The sequence below is a fragment of the Fukomys damarensis genome, unplaced genomic scaffold, assembly GCF_012274545.1.
Source record: "Fukomys damarensis isolate Sample0158 unplaced genomic scaffold, DMR_v1.0_HiC HiC_scaffold_29, whole genome shotgun sequence".
In the NCBI taxonomy this organism is placed as follows: domain Eukaryota; kingdom Metazoa; phylum Chordata; class Mammalia; order Rodentia; family Bathyergidae; genus Fukomys; species Fukomys damarensis.
The window spans coordinates 8125792-8132750 of record NW_022900941.1 but is presented as its reverse complement, the minus strand read 5'-3'; the positions used below and the strand labels follow the sequence as shown (position 1 = coordinate 8132750).

The 6959-nt window shown below is 53.0% G+C and overlaps 1 long non-coding RNA gene across 1 annotated transcript; it reads right to left on the bottom strand.

The window, feature by feature from the left end:
• Positions 1 to 2487: 2487 nt before the first annotated feature.
• Positions 2488 to 6509, bottom strand: LOC109118303. The gene is made up of 3 exons (XR_002025618.1): positions 6277 to 6509; positions 4989 to 5120; positions 2488 to 2736 (listed from the first exon to the last, which is right to left on the bottom strand). It is a non-coding gene; the product is annotated as an uncharacterized LOC109118303 (long non-coding RNA).
• Between the last annotated feature and the right edge of the window lie 450 nt (positions 6510 to 6959).

The window sequence follows — 6959 nt, the reverse complement described above, 5'->3', positions numbered from 1 at the left end:
CTTGAGTGATGGCAGCTGAGTCGGGAGCAGGCGTGGTTCTCCCCAGATTTCTTCTTTTATCATTTTTTCCTTTTTCTTTATGTCCTTTTCTTCTGTCATTCTACCTCACTCAAGAGTCAATAGTTTCAAGGGAAAGTGAGACCCTATTGCTGTTAAGGGGATATATTCTTGTCCTTTATACTTGTACTCTGTCTATCCCTTTTGAGTTTAACAGTTTCCTAAAGATTGTGTGGTCATTCTGTGTCCTCTGGCTTCACTTGAAACCTTCTCCAATTCTTTTACTTATCTACTCCTCTTGTCCTAACTCTGTCTAAGCCCCCATCCTAAATGGTAAAGATGCTATATTGAAAAGAGTATTCACTGCAAACATATTTTGGGCTGCCTCTTGATATTAATTTAATTCACACGGTTTAAAGGTGATAGATTAATGACTACCACAAGTGGTCAGTTTGCAAGTTGTGCTTGATCCTATTGTGTTGCTGATTGTATCAATTGGATAAAGGATTGTGATTGATTTAATGAGTTGTTTTCTCTGATATTATGAAAATGAGAATGTCTATGAGTCATTAGAGACCCAAAAGCTAAAGCGCAACTATATCAGGAAGATTTAACTAATAACCCAGAAATTAAACCAAGGACAACCCAACAACAAAAATAAAAATGAGAAAACACTTAAGCAAGACACACAGACACACTTCCAGTTCACTAGTGCCAAACAGTAGGGCAAATGAGGATGAAAAGTCTAATAATGAACCACCAGGACACCCTGAACTCAAAGCATAGGAAGTAACAAAACAGATCAATCAGGCTCTAGAAAAATTCAAAACAGAAATAATTTCCCAGATAACCATAGAGATGGTGAGCAAAATGAAAGTCATGATTAGAGACTCTAAAACAGAAACTGACAAAAAAATAGATGATCTCAGGACCATGTTAGAAGCCATGAAGGCTACTCTCTGTATATTCTGAGGTTTCTATATCTTAAGGTCTTCTGGGATGACACCAACAGCTGCTACATAGAGCAGTGGGTGCAGAAGCCACTGGGAGCCTTGAGCCTGAAGGGACAGCATGGCTGAGATTCCTGCCCATGCTTGGCTGAGCCTGGGCCGGGCAGACTGCAGATGGAAAGAAAGCCATGCGCCTGTCCCCTAGAGGCAGAGCGCCAGCCACACAGATAACCTGTGGACTAGAGCTTCCTGGGTGCCTCCCCCATCCGTGGCTGCCAGTCCCAGGGAACCCAGCCATTATGCATGCTACCGTGCCCAGCCCTGCCTGGCTGGCTTGGCCCTGCCTCAGGGGCAGGATGCCAGAGGAGGTGAGCCAGGTGTCAGAGTGGCAGCCTGCGGCTGGGGTATGGTGGCAGAGAGGCACGCCGTTCCCCTTCTTGGTAATGAGATCTGGTTTCATTGTTTGACCCCATCAGGCAGGGCACCAGGGCAGGGGGTTCGACAGGTGGTGTCAACCAGGCCTAGCCAGTGTGGCAGGGCCCTTCCCCTGGCTCGGGGGACCCAGTATCTCCTCCGGCTCTGAGGACCTTCATGTGCTGAGTGCATCCCACACCCTGGAAAGACAGGGGCAGCCAGGCCCATGCCCCAGGCCAAGGAGTAGAGACTAAGGATCCCAGGCTCAAGTCCCCAGAGCATCTTTGCTGATCTCTGGGCGGTCCCAGTACCCCACGCTTACTTCTGTCACTCCTAACCATTCACCATGTACCCACTTTCCTCCAGCCCTGTGCTGGGGTCTTCACAGACTCCCTGAGGACCAAGGCAGAATCATGACCACCACACAGAAAAATGTTTCTCCAGGAGACTGCAGTCCCCCAACATCTAGGAGAAGGTTCGGTGAACAGGACCTCCATTCCTCTGACTAGGGTCCTCAGGTAGGAAACAACATGCACAGTTGTGCACAGTGTTCCTGGACTGGGTCTGTCTCCCCTCCAGGCCTGAGGTTGCGGTAAATGATGGAAAGGGCTGAATAAATGAAGGAGGGAGAGACAGAGAAGAGGGCGGGAAAGAGAACTGGCCGCGTCTCCCAGGATTAGCACTAATCCTCCCACAGAGGGCAGGGAGACAACGAAGGTGGACCAGCAGGGCCCGGCTTGCTGCTGCTCTGCCAGGCAGAACCCCAGTGGCAGCAGTGACCCCAGAGAAGCAGGATTCATACCAAGCCTACTCTTAGAGGCAGTGATGTGACCAATAGAAAGAGGTGGGCACGGGGTGGCCCCGCACAGCAGGATTCATTTCTGTCCCTATCATTGCAGGCCAAGGAGGCATTTGCAAATTACTTAGCTCCCACAGGCTCCAAACCCTTCAAAGCAGAGCAGTGATAAGACCTGCTGTGCACAGCAGGATACGGATGAGTCTCAGAGTGAACATGCTGAGTGAAGGAAGCCAGGTGAGCAGGTAAAGCTAGGGCAGGAGTGCAGCTCAGCAGTACAGATCTTAACCAGCACAGGCCCTGGCCTCAGTCCTCAGCCCTGTGGGGAGGGGAGGGGGAGGGGAGGGGCTCTGACCAACCCCCAAAAGAAAGCAAGTCAGTAGTTGCCAAAACTTGGAGTGTAAGAGGTCAGGTGGAAGGGATTGCAATGGACCACAAGAGACTCTTGGAGGTGAAGAGTGTGTGTTTATTATCTCCAGTGTGTGATCAATGGTACCTCCGTGATGTAGGCTAAAAATTAAATCATACACTTCGAATCTGTGTGGTTCTTTGCATATCACTGGCACCCTCGATGAAGCCCTTAAAACCAAAAAACACAGAAATTCCCTCAACTTCGAAAATAAAGAAAAAACCCCTCAATGCCTTCTTGGGGGAGTGCGTGACAGCAGAGAGCATACTGTGTGTGGCACTAGCTCCTCCCCGCCCCTCACACCCTCAGTGGCCCCGCTGTCCCTGGCCCTGGGCTGCAAACACGTCTAGCGAGCTCCCACAAGGTGCCGGGCAGGCTGCAGGCCAGGACAGAGCTCCTAACAAAGGCTCCGAAAGGCTGGCAATGTGGGGAGAAGCTGGGGTCCGGGCCAGCGAGCAGATGGTGAACCCCGGGGCATCCTCCTCCTGCCGCCTCTGCTAGCCTGGCCCATCTGTGGATCCCACCAGCCACAGGAAGAAGGGTCTGGCTCTGGCACACTGCCTGCACCCCTCGCTGCCCAGGGAGCTTGAGCATCTTGAACTTTTCAACCTGTTGGCCATATGAGCACACACCACTGTCAGGTTGAGGTTACCGTTTCCCTGGGTTTCCTTTGGGTAACGGCTTATGTTTGGCCCGCCCTGCCCACCTTCGCCACTTTACACCTCAGCCCGGGCTCCACGGACTGCGCAGGCTTTGGGAGCTCATCCTGCTGGCACAGGCCTCCTGTCCTTGAGCCAACTCTGTCCTCGGATCTCAGTCAGGGCTCCTTCCTCAGGGAAGCGGCCCCATCTGTCCCAGGACCTCGCTGCTGCCCCTCACCTTCGGGCCTTCATCCAGTGCCTCTGAGGAGCCGTGAGGTCATCAGCCTCCCACAGTCACTGCCCTGGGCTGCTTCACCCTGGCTCCCTGCACTGAGCGCAGCGCATGTGCTCCAGAAGATGCCCAGGCAGCATCACTGCTGAACGTGACACAAACCTCCACCAACTCATTTCCTGAACTCCCTACCTTTGCAGAGCTGTTTTCGTTTTAGTTTTTAAAAATGCATTCAGGCTCTCATAACTGCGCCCTCTTCTAAATTTTTACAGAATCCACTGAAATACTGCTTATTTGATCTCTTCCCCACAGAGGTGATTTTTTTTAAAGTGTATGAACAAGCCGGGGATTTAGCTCAATGGTTCCGCCACCTGCTTTGCAAGTGCAAGGTTTTGAGTTCAATCCTCGGTACCAAAAAAGAAAGAAAAGTATATGAACAAGAAAATATAAAGAAGGTAAATAGGGAAAGGGAGGGGGAAATGAAAGTACAGATAAAAAGAGTGCAAAGGTCAAAATAAAACACTTGTTATGATGCTGGAAGTAAACTAAATAATGAGCTTCCCAGTGGCCAAATCAAAAAGGGAAAATAGCCAGTCTCAAGGCTGATTCCAAATGATATAAACAAGCTGCTTCCAGAAATTCAGGCTTTCCTAAATTTGAGATCTGAAGAAAATTTCTCTTTTGCTTCCAAATAAAGATGGTATTGTGGAGTAAGGGGGACCACAAGGAACAACACCTCCACAGTGTGAACTCCTGCAGGTCCTTCTTGAATAGTATACTCAAAAGACTTGGTTGTCATAGTTCAGCCAACTCACAGGTCCAAGCAGGTCCATCTGGTCAGTGCTGTGGTTACGAGCAAGGTATGGCAATAAGCTCACAAGTGAGCATTACTGATTGCCAAAGAAAACCCTGAAGGTTGCTGATGGCAACCACGGCCACTAGAGGCAGTGTTGTCCCACCTCAGAAGGGGTTTAGGAGGAGGGGCCCTGTGTGTATGGGTGGGAAGGTTCTACGCTGTTTCTTTAAAACAAACAACAAAGGTCCTCCTGGTTTACGGTGGCATGTGTCACGTGTCTTGGCGCGAGCCTGGCCTGGTCGCTGCACCTGGGGAACTTCAGGCCGGGCTGACCAGGCATCCTCACGCTATCTGACAGTCAAGCAGACCTGGGTGTGAAAACCAGCCCCGCAACTCGTGACTTGGCAAGACACGTGACCACTGTGAGTCCCCGTCCCCTGTAGAGGCTGATGAAGGAAATTCCTACCGGTCAGTCGGTGGGGAGGTGCCAGGTCTTTCTCTCAGGGAAGAACACCAGACCGTAAGGCGAATCTGATGGACTCCTGGCCCCTGGCCAGCTTCCCATCCCAGTACCCCGCAGGAACTCCTCCTTTCCCACTAAACTTCCTGGGCAGAGCAGGGCAGAGGCCTTTTCTCCTGCTTGTCCAATGGGGAAGGAAGTTTACTGGAAGCTCATGAACATTTTCCTCCTACTTCTCAATGATTTCTTTGGGAATGATGAGGTGAAACGGGACCTGTGCAAATGGAGCCCACCTGCTCCTCAGGATTTCCTGGTGAATGCTGTACGTGTTCCCTTTGATGAGGAAACTGAGGCCCATCTGCAGCCAGCTGGTGAGCAGAGCCCAGGCACTCATGCCCTCGCCTCGGCCACTGTGGAGTGTGCTCCTGTGGGCATGAGAGGGCCACAGCCATCAGTGGCAGAGCTGGCATTCCAGGCCCATGCGCTGCTGTGTGTCAGAGCTGTCCCACCTGCTGTGGCAGCCACCAGCCTATGTGGCTACTTCATGTGAAACTGAACTGAATCCAATTCAGAGCCCGGTCCCTTGGTGGCACCAGCTCTGTTCCAGTGCTTGGAGCCACACTCAGCCCCTCCATCAGGCTGTAGGCCTGCAAACGTCCCTCCCTGTCGGGGGTGGGCAGGAGTCCAGCGCAAGAGCAGAGTGGGGTGCTCAGCCTTCCCACTGCTGGGGGAGGCAGGAGGAGGGCTGTGGGTGGGTGACTGTGCCATCAGGGGTTGGGGTGCCAGGCACCTCCAGACCATCCTAGTTCTGGGCTGTGGGGCTCTGGGAGGAGTTGCAGCTCCCCAGGCTGCCTCTGCCTGTCCCATCCTGAGCTGGGATCCGGCTCTAAGCCTGTGCTTGTCCTGTGCCTCGGAGGGGTTAGAGAGCAGCAGCTGGCTGGCCTGGGCCCCGTTTGCAGAGCTTAGCACCCTGGCGGCTTGAGGCTGGCCCTCCACTCTCCAGAGGCAACCAGACACCCTGCCCAGCACCCCAACTTTATCTACCCATCTGAGACTTTGTGCAGAGACTGGCAGCTAATAATAAAACAGTGGCCTTCCTGTGTTTCCAGAAAGCACTCTCATCAGCCCCTACTTGGCTCGCTGGAGCCGTCACTGCCTGCCAGCACCAGCGTGTGTGTGTGTGTGTGTGTGTGTGTGTGTGTGTGTGTGTGTGTGTGTGTGTGTGTGTGTGTGTGTGTCTGTGTGTGTCTGTGTGTGTCTGTTTGCGCGAATGCCTTTGTTGGTGTGTACATATATGTGGGTGTGTGGATGCACAGCTGCGTACATTTGCTGTGTCTGTGTGCCTCTCTGAGACTGCGTGTCTTCGTGTTTCCCTGCGTGTGTGTGTGTGTGTGTGTGTGTGTGTGTGTGTGCCCGTGACACTGTGACTGTGAGTCTGTGTTTATGGGCACCTTTTTGTGCCCGTGCAGCTGCCTATGTGCTGCCTTATCTTGGGCTCAGGCTTCAGGGCTGAGGGCGCCCTCCCTCCCTTCTTCCCCAGTGAGTGCTGACCTTGGGGGGTGGGCTTGTCCCCACACCTACCGTGAGGGTCAGCTCCGGCGCTGCATCCTTCATCTTCGCGTGACGATGGCACCCTGGCGCAGGTCTTGCTTAACCACATAGCCAGCCGTAGTTTTCTGCCTGTAAAATGGAGGTGGCCTTAGTGCCCACCTCACAGTGCCATGTGGGGCCCTCCCACCATGAATGCCCACTCCGGCTGGAGCTTCGGCGAGCATTTCTCTATGTCCGTTCCTGCTCCCTGCTCTGAGAGTCAGCGTGTGATCACTGCCCTCAGCAGGTGTCCGACTCGGCCCCATTGCAGGGGTCCACACGGCTCTTCTCCCTCCACGGGCCCGCCTGGCTCCCTGGGACTCTTTCCAGCCAGGGTGGGAGAAGCCGACAGCTTGTGATCAGCTGCACAGGGCACTCGGGGGCGCTCCTTTCTCAGCTCACTGCACACCTGAGTTTGTACCCCAGGGCTACATGCAGGGGTGGGGAAAGCAGAGAGAGGAGTAGGGAAACTGACTCAGAGAGCAGGTGAGACCCCCATGGCTAAGTTTTGATGAGCAGAGGGCCGGAAAAGGGCAGGGCCTGCCCTGGAGTGCGACCCCAGTGACATGAGCCCCAGGGCCCCTCCAGACTGCCACCTCTTAACCACAGGGGAGGACAATGACTTCATTTTGAGATTATTATTTAAACACAAAAAGCTAAGAAAGACAAAAGAG